The sequence below is a fragment of the Cyanistes caeruleus genome, chromosome 18, assembly GCF_971803275.1.
Source record: "Cyanistes caeruleus chromosome 18, bCyaCae1.hap1.1, whole genome shotgun sequence".
Taxonomy (NCBI): Eukaryota; Metazoa; Chordata; class Aves; order Passeriformes; family Paridae; genus Cyanistes; species Cyanistes caeruleus.
This window is the reverse complement of record NC_141718.1, coordinates 9,068,955-9,082,185: the sequence shown is the minus strand read 5'-3', so window position 1 is coordinate 9,082,185 and position 13,231 is coordinate 9,068,955. Positions and strand designations below refer to the sequence as shown.

General features: G+C 44.3%; 1 long non-coding RNA gene across 1 annotated transcript in view; it reads right to left on the bottom strand.

Annotated features, from left to right (window-relative positions):
• The window catches only part of LOC111936560 (uncharacterized), a 254,657-nt gene that overhangs the window by 83,163 nt on the left and 158,263 nt on the right, over positions 1–13,231 (bottom strand). Inside the window, exon 10 of the long non-coding RNA XR_015277844.1 lies at positions 7,675–7,745. This is a non-coding gene — a long non-coding RNA (uncharacterized LOC111936560). The remainder of the gene's footprint in view (positions 1–7,674; positions 7,746–13,231) is intronic.

The following is a 13,231-nucleotide window of genomic DNA, read 5'->3' as shown; positions in this document are numbered from 1 at the left end:
CACAGTACTTTAAACTTTAATTGTTTTTCGGCCCTCGATTTCTAAAGCCTTGGCTTTGGAATCTAACTGGCCTCTTAACCCCTTTTGGAACAATAGGAACCACTCAGGAGAGTTTAGTTCTAGGGACCCCGCCCGGGTGGCAAGTGTTAAGAAACGGCTAGTCTCCTCCTGTTCTTTCTCTAGACACTTTGTGCACAATCCTTTAGGTTTGTACCCTCCTAAACAGTGGGCTACCCAAATCTGTTTACAATAAGCACACTCGAAGTGGATAAATGGAAAACAATTACAATCAGGATTAATACAACTTATCTGGTCGTCACTTGTCATTTGTGATGACGCCGGCGTTTGATTTTCAGCTCTCTCGGAGGTGTGGTGACTTTCCACTCGGAGGAGTTGTAATCTGTTACTTTTTTTCACTCGAGGTGAGTGTGTCCAGCTCCTTTCTGCAGTCCGGACAGCTGTGTCTGTGGTCAGGAGGACGAGAAACGGTTCTTCCTAGTGAGGGTTGAGGGGGAGCTCTTTCTAAGCTTTGATCAGGATTTTATCCCCAGGCTGCATTTGGTGTATGGCAAATCCCAGTGTTGTGCTTTGGGGAATCAGTCTTCTTTTCTGCAGATTGGTTAACAAAGCCGCTCGTTTTGCCTCTTTGTCTGCCAGGTTGTTACCTCGGGTGTGGAACTGCCATCCTGTTTGGTGTCCTTTTACATGGACAACTGATATTTCTTTTGGTTCTCTGACAGCCTGTAGAATTTGTCGAATGATTTCCCTATGGATTAACTCTTTTCTTTTCGTATTTATCAGACTTCTTTTTCTCAAATTTTCTTAAAAGTATGTACTACCTTAAAAGCATACCGCGAATTTGTATAGATGATCCCCCTCTTTCCTTTCAACCCCTGGAGGGCTCTCAGGAGAGCATAAAGCTTGCAAGCTTGTGCAGACCAGCTTGCTTTCAGGGGGCCTGATTTCACAATGCTTCCTGATATGCCATTCACTATAGCATATCCTGACTTTCTTTTTCTCTCAACAACTTTCGAGGATCCATCTATAAACTACTTTTCTCCTCTTTCTAACTCCTGATTTTCTAAATCTGGTCTAACTTTAGTTTGCAATTCCACAGTTCCAATGCAATTGTGTAATAGTTTCTCTGTTGGTTCTCCAAACAGGAACTGCGCAGGATTCTGCGCAGTAGTGGTTCTTAATTCTAAACCAGGCGAGCTGATTAAGATGGCTTTATATTTCAGAAGCCTCAAATCAGTCAACCACTTTTCCGCTTTTTGTTGTAAGATATTTCTTACATCATGTAGACTATCAAGGGAGCTCCGAAAGTTACCCTTTTTTTTTTTTTTTTTCTTCTCTTACTAATAAAGCCACTGTCACAATTGCTTGCAAACAAGTAGGCCAACCCCAACTAACCGGGTATAAAAATTTTGAGAGAAACCTTATGGGCTTCTTTTTTCTGCCCACTCTTGGGTCAGAACTCCTTGTGCTGCTTGTCTATTCACATCTACGAATAATTGAAATTCTTACTGGTATCCAGTAAAGTTAGTACGGGGGCAGTTATGAGTGCATCCTTTAATTTCTGAAAATTAAATTCATTTTGCTCAGTCTATTTCAACTTATCAGTGTTTAACCTTTCATACAGAAATTTTACTTTTTCACTAAATCCTTCAATTCACTGTCTGCAATATCCCAGGAGCCTCAAAAATTGTCTTATCTGTCTTTTTTGTTTTTGGGGCAGGGAGTGCAAGAATCCCTGCTACTCTCTCAGGGTCTAATTTCTTTTTCCCTTGAGATATCTAATGACCAAGGTATTTTACTTCGGGCTCTGTGAATTGCAATTTGGATTTAGATACTTTTAACCCCTTCTGTCTCAAGAAATTCAGTAAAGAAATCGTGCTTTTCTTCACCTTTTCTTCCGTCGTTCCGGCAATTAACAAGTCATCTACATATTGTAACAATTTTGTCCCCTCCTCTGGAATGAATTGGGTGAGTAGTTGTTCCAGAGCCTGTCCGAACAGATTTGGGGATTCTACAAACCCCTGTGGGAGGACGGTCCACCTCAGCTGTTGCTTTCGGTTTGTGTCCGGGTCCTCCCACTGAAAGGCGAAGAAATTTCTACTCTTTTCATCTAGAGGGCAAGTCTAAAAGCATCTTTTAAATCGATTACACTATACCATACATCTTTAGGTGAGAGCCTGTTCAGTAAAGTGTAAGGACTGGCCACCACCAGGAATCTGGTTCGGGTTCTAACATTTACAGCTCTGAGGTCCTGAACCAATCGTAAACTGCTATCTGTTTTTCTTGCAGCCAGGATGGGAGTGTTATGCTGAGACATACAGGGTTTCAGGGTACCCTCTTTAAGGAGGTCGTCAATTACTTGTTTTAATCCCCTTCTCCCTCCCATCGGGATGCGATATTGTTTGATCCTTATAGGGTCTTCAGGGTCCTCGTTTTCTATTTTAATAGGCTTGATATCTAATTTCCCTATTTCTCCTTTTGAGTGCCACACTCTAGGGTTAATTTCTTCTTCGTCTTTGGGAGTCAGTTTGAATATTTTTACTACTAATTCAGAGTTTTTAACAACGATATTAATTCTTAATGCAAAATCATGTCTCTTCTTAATAAATTATAATCTGCTTTTTCTACAAGCAATAAATTTCTTAAACAAATTTTATTTTCCGATTCTATTCCTACATCTCTATTACAGATACTTTGAAAGGATCCCCCTTGATTCTAATTACAAAAACTTTTTCCTTGCTTGTCACACACCCTTCTGGCAATTTCTGCAGAGTACCTCTCTCTGTTCCAGTGTTCACTAAAAAGCTTACTTCTTGCCATTGGGGACTCACTTTTAATTTTATCAAGGGCTCCTTGGATGTTCTTGTCCCCAAATTAAAGAGCCTCTGACAGCCCTAATCTTCTTGAAAAATCTTTTCATTTTTTTTTTTTCCTTTGCCTGCAATCCTGCTGAATGTGTCTTACTTTCTTACAGTAGTAACATTCGGGGAGCTCTCTCCGTGGGGTAGGAGCTGCCTTGTGAGTGCTTTTCTGTTTTCTAGGTAGTGTTTTAAACTTACCTTGTGTTTGTTCTTGCTTTTGGACCTCTTTGACCGCAGCTACCAAAACCTTAGCTTACAATCTCTGTTTTTCATCCTCCCTTCTCATATATACTTTTTGAGCTTCCCTCAGAAGCTCTTGGAGGCTTTTATCTTGTTACCTGTCAATATTTTCTAATTTCCTCCTAATGTCTTCTCAGGATTTGGCAACAAATTGTGTTTTTAGTAAGACTTCCCCCACGGGAGAGTTCGGGTCAGTTCCAGAGTAGATCTGAAAACTTCGCCGTAACCTCTTTACCCATTCCATGGGCGATTCCTCTTTCCCTTGGCATTCCCCGAACACTTTACTAATGTTTTGACCTCGGGGAACTGCCTCTCTTATTCCCTGAACAATCATGTTTCTTAAATCCATCATGCTCTGCCTGCCCTCCTCCCTGGGCATTCCAGCTCGGGCTCACGCTAGGCCATTTCTGGTCACCTGGTGTCCCCTGTGGACTGCGTCGGTCCCAGTCTCTGATACCAGCTTGTTTAATCATTTCTCTTTCCTCTTGATTAAACAGGCGATCTCAGGATGGCCATAAGATCATCGTATGTGTAAATACTACTTCCTAAAAAGTTATCCAGCTTTTCAGCCACACCAAAGGATCGTCTAACAATCGCCCCATTTCCTTTTTAAACGCTCGCACATCCCCGGAGTTAAGAGGAACATTCACAAATCCAATCACTCCCGGGGCTGTCGGTACTTCCCTGAGAGGGAACAACCGGTGCTCATTCTCACTACTCTCTCCCCCCCCTCCTCGCCCATCATTTTTGCTTTCAAACGAGTTCTACTTGCAGGAGGGGAACTGAGGTTTGTGGGGGTTTTCCCTTTTGTTGATTGTGGGAACTCCCCTGCCACCCGGTTACCGGTAGGGACCCCTTCAGTTAAGTGTGAGGGTCCCGGCTGTGGCGGCCGGACCGGCAAGGACGGATAGAGCTGTCCCCAGCCTTGTGCCGGAGAAACCTCTGAAGAGACTCCTGTGGTTACGGTGTTTGCAGGCGGGGAAAGGGGAAGGGCTGCCAGCATCGCTGCCAGCACCGAGTCTCCCGCTTGAGACACATGCATCTCAGTGGGTTGGTCTCGGGGGCCCGAAGGTGCTGAAGGCACCACTTGATCTGGGGACGACGGCCCAGCCAGTCCATGGTACGGGGGAGGTAAGTGGTCAAGGGGTTCCCAAGATTCAGTTTTCGACTCACGTTTTTCTTTTTGTTTCATTGGGAACAGCCCTACCCTGGCGTTTAACCAGAGCTTAGCATATTCCCTCTCCTCGGGGTCCGAGGGGTCCTTGTTCTCCACATAGGAGAACAACTTATTACAGGTCTATTTTTTCAGATGTGCCTAACACTGGCTAAGTAAGGTGACTTCTCAACTCCTGTCTTCCCCAAACTTCTATACAATAATGTATTAATTTTTCTTTCGATTTCCCTTTCTTCAGGGGACAATCTTCCCAGTGTTTTAACATTTACTTCAAGGGACTTTCCAGCGGGATGTCTGGTGATCTCTCCTCCGGATTGGAGGGATTTTTCCCTGTGCTCTTTCTTTGTAGCTTACTTTTTCTCTGCTCTATACTTCGCAAATATACTCGTTACACGTCCACCTTTCAAATGTGCCCACCACAGGCTAAGTGAGGTGGTTTCTCAGTTCTTGCCCTCCCCAGACCTCGGCACAATACCAGATCATTTTTGCCTTAGATTTCTTTTTTTTTTCTCTCAGGGCAATTTTCTCAATATTTTAACATCCATCCCAAGGGACTTTCCGGTGGGATGTCTAGTGATCCCTTCTCTCTCTCAGAGGGACCCTTTTCATTACTCTTTTTCTGCATCTTACTTTTTCTTTGTCCCATATTGAAAAATATCTTACCTTTCTTGCGTTGTGTTCGTTCCGCCTTTACCAGATGAATCAAAGTCTTTGCTAATACTCACCTCGCAGTTAGCTGTACTGGAGTCTCTTGTATTCAGCACTTTGATTCTCTCTTGGACCTTTGCCTAGGCCCGTTGACTGAAAGGGTTTACTAATTCCCGAGCTCGACAGGACGTCCTCTTCCCCTTTCAGCCTCCTGTGATCGGTCCCCCAGGACCTCCTTCGTCCCAGGTTTTTACAATCGTGTAAAGAGAGACCTTTCTCACACCGAATCGCTTCCTTCTTGGCCGGCCAATTCCCTCGCGGGAGGATGGAACCGCGACCTTGAAGTCCACACTCGCTCCGTGATCAGATCACGTCTCACACAATCGCCCAATCACCAGCTCAACCTCACAATACTTACAGCTATTTTCCTGCGAGGGTGTCTTCGTGCACAGATGACTTTTTATGAGCTATCAAGCCGCGGTTTTCTCGAAGGCTCCTTGCCTTCCCGAGCTCTCTGGATCCTTTCTCCCTTTTTATTGTGGTTTTTCCTTAGCCTAAATTTGGTTCGGATATAGGAATGAGCTGCGGAGATTCTCGACTCACCAGGCCGCTAAAATCAGCGGGGGTACCCGTCCTGGGTAGCGAGATTCTCCTGCAATTTCTCCTATCCGAGTCACGGCACCAATCTGTTATAAATGCAAAGGCAATTTCGGGTTATATAAAAGAGAAAATTTATTATCAAACAATAATAAATTCGAACAAAGAGAAAAAACCACAATAAAATAAGCAGCGCAGCGCTGGGTGGACAGGGTCTATACGCAAGGTATAGATGCTCCCAAATCCACGCCTGAGAGTCCTTTGGCCTGGGTTTTTATAGGAAGTTTGTGTCCCGAGGCCAAATTCCAAGCAGGCACCCTTTGCTAAGAGGTTCTTGATTGTTCGAAGAATAGATTTCCTGGCACTGGAGAATAGAGTCAATAGACGTTGGGCAGAGGCTCCTCATATGTAAAGAGGTCCAGGATGTCTTTTTGATATCATTTTGGTCCGGGCCATTAGGGTGGAGTGGTGGCACCCATCCTGGAGCCGATGGCTATCTCGGCTGGCTCCTCTTCTTTTGTCTAGTTTCTCCATTTCTCCAGCACAGGTGGTCAGGGCGGAGATGCTCGGGCTCGGCGATATCTCGTCCGGGCCCGTTCTTTTGTTCGTTTGATGGCCCGTGTCCTGCCCATTCTTTCGGGGCTGATGTGCCTGCTTGCGATTGTTATCTGGGTGCTTGGCTGCAATCTGTTGCTTTGGAAGAGAAATCCTGCCTCGACTTGGAGGAGGATTTCTCATTCCATATTTTCATCATTTACAATCACATATACTTTATTTAAACCTTTTCTTTCGAATTTTTATTCATCCAATTCTTTATTACAATAGTATACAGTACTATAAAGTAGCTGGATAGGAAAGTTTGTGTGAATTAGAAGAAAACATCAAATATGATTCAATCTCCTAAGAGTCTAAAACTGTATCACGCATCAAAATCTTAAATATTTATTTGAAATTATGCACCCTAGTTATTCCATATTCTAAATCTCTGCAGCAGAGAGGCTGTAATTGTAATGGATTTAATAAAAGCTATCATATTTCATAATTCAGAAGGAAAGATTATGCAGAGCCCTGAGATGTAACTAAGAATAGCAAAGTTTCTTCTTGTTGGTGATTGTTCTAAGAACTAAAAGAAAAAAACTATACATTTCTCTTCTGCTCCTTTTTCTGTCTGAAGTACTCAAGAACCACCATGTCCCACCAAGGTGCAGAATACTCTGTTCCCCTCTTTCATGAGCTTCATTATTTCATTAACCCATAACAAACATACCATTCCTCAACATCTCGCAGTTTTTATTCCCAGGTTTCCAGGAGGGAAGTGAATCCCTATGCAAACCTAACTCCCCCTAAAAATCCCACCTTCTGTGTCATGCTGATCTTACAACTTGAGGGCCCACAGTCCAGTCTTGGATAAACCTGACTGAGGGCAGAGGTTTCAAATAAGTTTCCAAATGAAGGAGAGGCATTGAAAACTCAGCATTTTCCCTGGCAGGAGCAGCAGCAGGACTTAAAAGCTCCAAATAAGACATTCCATACCTTTCCTGGGTGGTGGGGACACAGCAAGGACAGGAATGTCATGAGCTGGCTGGGTTGTAAGACACAAGATACAAGTCCATGGGGACACCAGGCTTCATTAAACCTGCTGCTCATGCAAAAACTTTCTTTATCTTTTGCTTTTCTCTGCAGACAGGTTAAGTAAAACTGAAGCACTAAAAGATAAGAAAGCACTATACTTTTAAAGACTGATTTTGGGGTCTAGGTACTGAATTACCTTTCAGAAAAGTCTCAGTAGAAGTGACTTGCGTAAAGATAGCGAAGAGATTATTGAATCACTTCTTTCAGCACCCAGAACTTTAGCAAAACCACTAAAATGCTCTGTTAATTCTTATCTTACCTGTGGATAATCATTACTGGAGAAGAAAGGTGAGAATAAAAATAATTAATACAAAAAGTGAAGCCCCTTCTTCACTTTAGAAGGGGAGCCAGGGAGATGAAAAATGACATCCAACTTTCTTGTTCTCCTGCTGTTTCTCCTGCACTTGCTCACACTTAGACACATCCAGTAAACAGCTTCATCAGGTTGATGGATATGTGCCACACCTGTTCCCAGCCCCCTTTAGGGAGGTTTTCCTCACTCACCTTCAAGGCAGGGACTGTGCCTTCATTTTGTCTGCAGAGTCCTCAGCACAACGAGGCTGGGCCTTTAGGCACTGTAATGACAATAAATAATCATAATTCAGGAGTAGGATGCTTTCAAATCTCAGACTCACATTCTTCCGAGCTTCCCAGTGCACATAAACACCCCCCTACACCCTTTTCCCTTTGTGAATGTGACCTCTGCTCCTCTTTAGAGATGAAACCCTCAGTTCCTGCAGGCTCCAGCTCAGAGGGGGATTCCCCAGAAAGCCCAGTAGGCCAGGTGGGATGGGATGGCCATTAATCTGTTCACACCTTGTCAACAACGGGCCTGATCTGAACACATCCTCCTTTAGCTCAGGAAATTCCCACAGAGGATGGCACAGGAAAACAGGGGGAAGCTGTGCAGAGCTGAGGAGACAGCGAGGAACACCTGAGAGTGCAGGACACAGCTCATTAAAATCCTGGGACACAGCCTGACCAAGAGGAGTCTTCTCCTGCCTTTAGATTTGGGGCCACCCTAAGCACTTGGAAGGTGTTGATAGTGAGTCCCAGAAGAGCCACAGTCTCCTTTGTGTCTGCAGAGGGAGATGATAAACCCCAATGCCTTTGATAAGATTATGCCCTGTAAATGCACAATTGCTCCACTGCACCCTGCAAGTCCTCTCCTCTCTCCCCGTAATTCCAGCACTATTCTTGGTCCCTCTCTGCTCTTTTCTGTCTCTTAAAACTAATGGCTTTACCACATGTTGGAAGGCAGCAAAAGGAAGCGGTGAAGTGACAAATGGGAATGTTCATGCTTTAATTTATTATGACAGTCGTGCCCGGGTCCACAAAGTAAACTGAGTCAACAGAGAAGGACTTTGTGCCAAGTTATTTATCCACTTCACTAACTGGGGGATCTTTTTTTCCCTAGCCAGCCATGAGACTGGTTAAACTCATCAACTTTATTGATGAGCAGAAGCAGCAGGGAATTTTCTCACAAAATATGTTGCTGTTGAAAAACTTAGATTCGTCCAAACCAAAACCTTTTTTCTAGGAATGGTTTGGTGTCATTAAATTTCCAGACGCAAGGGGGGAAAAAAAATGAAAAAAAAATGATTTGTGGAAAAAAAATCTCAAATAAGCAAAACACGCTGTTTGAACAGCCAGTGAACATTTGCTTTCTGTTCAAATGAGCTTTCTGTGCAGTTTAATTAAATTTTGAAATGTTTAGTTTTGATTTTTCCCTTTTTCTCAGCTTTACATAGACATGACAAAACATTTCAGCTGAGCAAAACTTAACATTTTTTCCTCTTAGTGTGTCAGCATACAACATTTTTCAGGATTTTTCACTCCAGCTTGGCATAAGGCAATTTTCCAGCATCTCCAAATTTTCCATCCAACCACATTGAGGAATGCATCCCATTAACCCCAGTGAATTTTACCCAGCTACACAGGGCTGGCCAGGATGACTGGTGGACAAATCAGTCCAAACCCTCGACTCTTCTTCTTTGCAGGAAGGCCATGAGACTAAATCCTGCCCAGCCCACCAGGGCAGAACACAGCACTCATTCCTCAGTGTCCCTGTCTCCTTTATTTCTCAAACCATGTGAAGTTATTTTGGGAGAGGCCACAGTTCAGCTCATCATCTGTACCCAACTGTGATAATGTCTAGGAAAGACCTGGTAACAGGAGAAGCAAGAATTGCCATTTCAGTTTTCAGAGGCAGTAGGGGTTCCTTTGGATTTAACTGCTTGCAAAAGATGTTTTTATAAGGAATTTATTTTTTCCCTGCTGTACCCCTGTTTTTCTCTGATTATTACAGTCAGACTCAGGGGATATTCCCAGGGGCACCATACTCAATGGAGGTCATGGAATGATTTTTTCTGGTACAGGTAACCTCTCAGCTAACTACAGATTAATTTTCAGATAGTGCATGTCAAAGGGTAAGGTAGACAAGAGTGGATAAACCCCACCAGAGATTAAAAAATGCTGAAGACCTTTAGAAAACAAACCCTCCACACACAGGCTGAGAGAAGAGCGTTCCTGCACATGGAATACATGCCCTGCAGCCTTCCCCTCCCATCCCCGAGCAGGGCCCTGCACAGCACCCCTGTAAAACACTGCTGAGTCTTTCACACCGAATCACATTCCAACACCATGACACAGCCTCTGAAGCAGCGTTTTAACCTGCTGGGCAAAACAAGCAGGCATTGTTTGCTCTGGAGCTGGAACGTGCCCACATCCGGGTGGACACAGGACTTCCACACACACATCACACCCCAGAGAGGACAACGGGCTCTGATCCCTGTCAGTCACCAGAACCAGAGTAGCCAATGCAGACTGAAACCCCCAGATGATTTCTGTGCTCTCCCAGGGTATTTTTCAGAGGTTACAAACATTTCTGTTGTGAAGCCCTTTCTTGCTACACTGCCTCAGCTGCTGAGCCCACCTGCAGTGCCTCTGAGTGCACTGAGTGGGTGGCTGAAGGGCTGGTCCATGGGTATGTGTGTCATCCTTGCGTTTTGGTTCCTCAATAAATAAAGCTTGGCTAATGGGCCTCAAATGATAATTCCTCAACATCCAGGACAGAGAGTACTGTGGTGTTCACAGTGTGCAATTTCCCCATAACAGGGTTCCAGACCTGAGTGAACCCTCCTGAGTTCAACTGAGCTCAGCTCCTACTCATTTTTCCTCAAATGACATTCCCCCAGGTTTTATGCGGCCAATCCACTACTGCCATTAAGGACATGGTGTTTGACAAGTGTATGTGGAGATCCCCTCACTGTCCCTGGGCTGAAGCCAAGCCAAGCCACATTCCAGGGAGAACCTCCATGGTCCTGCCATATACACATCTCTTGTTATCTTGTCTCCAGGACAGGCCAGGAGGGCCATGGTTTGCCTTTGTTGAAGTTTGTGTTTCAGACAGGCTGTACAAACAGGCAAACACAACTCAGGCCATATTTTCAAACTTTGTATCTGTGACAGTTGGAAATCTTTAAGTGTCTGTGACAAGGAAAGGAAAATGAAGTTGACTGCTGAGATCCATTGCTGTTGGATCACTACAGGTGAGACAATAAACTCCATTCCATTTTATCATAAATGGAAAGAAATTGGCATTTCCAAGCATCTGATTGTTTTGGATGGCTCCTTTAAGGTAAATTGACTCAGCATTGTCTTTTCACTGTTGCCAGTGAGGTTGGTCCAGATGAGACACCACAGGGGGTTGAGCAAAGCTGGGCAGCTGAAACCCAGCCAGGTGTGAGGGCCTTGGATGATGCTTCAGTTGGGGCTACAGCTCCTTCTCAGCATCCTCACACAACCCTAGAGCTACATCCTCAGAAGCACTCAAGGGCTGCTGTTTAGTACAGCCCTAGGGGTTTTGCTCCATCTCTGCAAAACACATGTGCCCCTTCCCAGATTTGTTTTGAGAATACTGTGCTGTAACAAGTTTGATCTATGAGGGATTAAGATGAGGTATAATGGGGAGGCAGATTATACAAGTAGTAAGGACCACACTAGGGAACCAGGCAGACCCCAGTGACAACTCCTTTATTCCAAAATAAGGGCCTTTCTCAGTCTCCTTTTATTACTTCTGTAACTTGGTGTCCTCTGGAGGAGATGCTGGACTTCATCCAGTCAGTTCACCTGCAGCCCAACCTATGGAGCTGCTACACTGGCACATGCACCAAGTGGCAAAATTTACCTTTGCTGCAACATCCTTCAAGCTGCAGCTAATATAGTGAAAAAACAAACCACTGCAATAAGATTTTCCTCTCTCCAATAACACTAAGGAGTTATAGTTCATAACTTCCAACTGACTTCACTGTACAGCCAAGCGTTCCTAATGAATTCCCCTAATGATCATGCCCTAATGTTTGACTTCATTATGTCACTTTTGCAATAGCTAAAGTACAGAAGAATGTGTCTTTCTTTCAGTAAGGATCACTCAACACTCCCTCCTCTTAAAGTGTATGAAAGTGTTGGCCCTGGGGAAGCCCCCTCCTTCCCATCCCCTGCCAGAAGGAAGTGACCTAGAGAACAATATCCCAGAGGAGGGGCTGCCAACTGGTCTTGCCCAAGCCTTTTCCCAAAAGGTTTATTTCCTTCACATATCCTAAACAATACCCTTCAGATATCCCAGACAATGCCCCAGGAAACTTGGCTACTCATGTCCTTGCCTTTCCATCAGGGATGGTGCAGAAATGCATTCCTAGCTATTTCCAGCTTGGAAGTGCTGAGGTAGAAAAGCTCAAGGCACTTAAAGAGTTTCTTAAAAAAGAAAAAGAAAAGTAAAAAAAGAAAAAAATACCATTGTAGGGTTGAGTGGCTCAGAATTAAAGATGCTCCTGACATTTTTTCCTGTGCATTACTCAGCCCAATCTGTTTAATGGGTCTTCATCAGAGACTGTGATTGCTGATTCGGGCTGGCGACATCATTCAATTGGACATGGCTTTGAAGCAGAAGAATAATTATTTCCCATCTTCCAAAAGACCATTTAATTCATGCTCCCCAATCTCTGGGAACAGATAACCCGCAGCCCTTTTAGTTCATTAACTCTCTGGGGCTGTCATCAAAGGATTGTCAGCTGTTTGGGAATTTGCAGGAGAAGTGGCTGAAAGATGCAGTTCCCCTTTTACCCCTGGATTCAGCATCTCCTGCCATGGATCCTGCAACACCCAAACAGCTTCCCAGAAAGGAGAAGGAAAAAAGGGGAGAGACACATGACTTTAACTGCCTCCCCCTCTTCTCCCAGACCAAGATTAAGGCAGTGTAACCCAGCAGCTGCTGTGCTGAGGAGAATTCAATGCCAACAGAGAGAGAAACCAAAAGCAAACGCCAAAAAGGCCCTGGGGAAGACAGGGGGGATGACCAGCAGGAGCAATCACTGTGCTGGTGTTTGGGATTCAGCAGGACTGGCTCAGTGGGAGGATGACACCATGGCTCACAGGGAAATCCAGAATCTAGGCCATGGAATCACAGCAGGGGAGCTATCAGAGCTGGGCCATCTGCACCAAATCCAGAGGTCAAATAAGTGAAATTTAGCAGAAGATTATTTTTTTTATTTCCTTCCCCTTCTTCACAAATATCTGAATGCTTTGGAAAAAAAAGGAAGACAATAAAAAAGTGAAAATTCTGCTTGCAGACAAGAGCAGAGATTAGTTCTGGGAGGAGCCAACACATATGAACATAGCTCTTACTATGTGTTTTTCAAGAGTAGATTTAAAAACACTCTGCAAAGGAGGGAAGTGCCATCCTTCCACATTTGTGAAACAGGGAACTGAAGCTTCAAATGATGAGAAAGTACAAACCCAGTCAAGGCCTAACAGCAGGTGGGGACACACCTCCTGTGTCCTGCACCCTTATCAACATCTGTCTCTGACTTCAGACACCTCCATCCCAGAAGCTTTGAGCCCTGAGTGCACTTGGAGCTTTTTGTGTAAAATGGGATATGAACAGGCGTTGCAGAGCAAAAGCTCCACCTCTAGCAGAGTCTGAGTGGAAAGAATTTAGCTAAGAGGCTCCAGTAAATCAGCCTGAAGCCTCCTTTCCTCAGTTTGTATTATTTATCTCCCT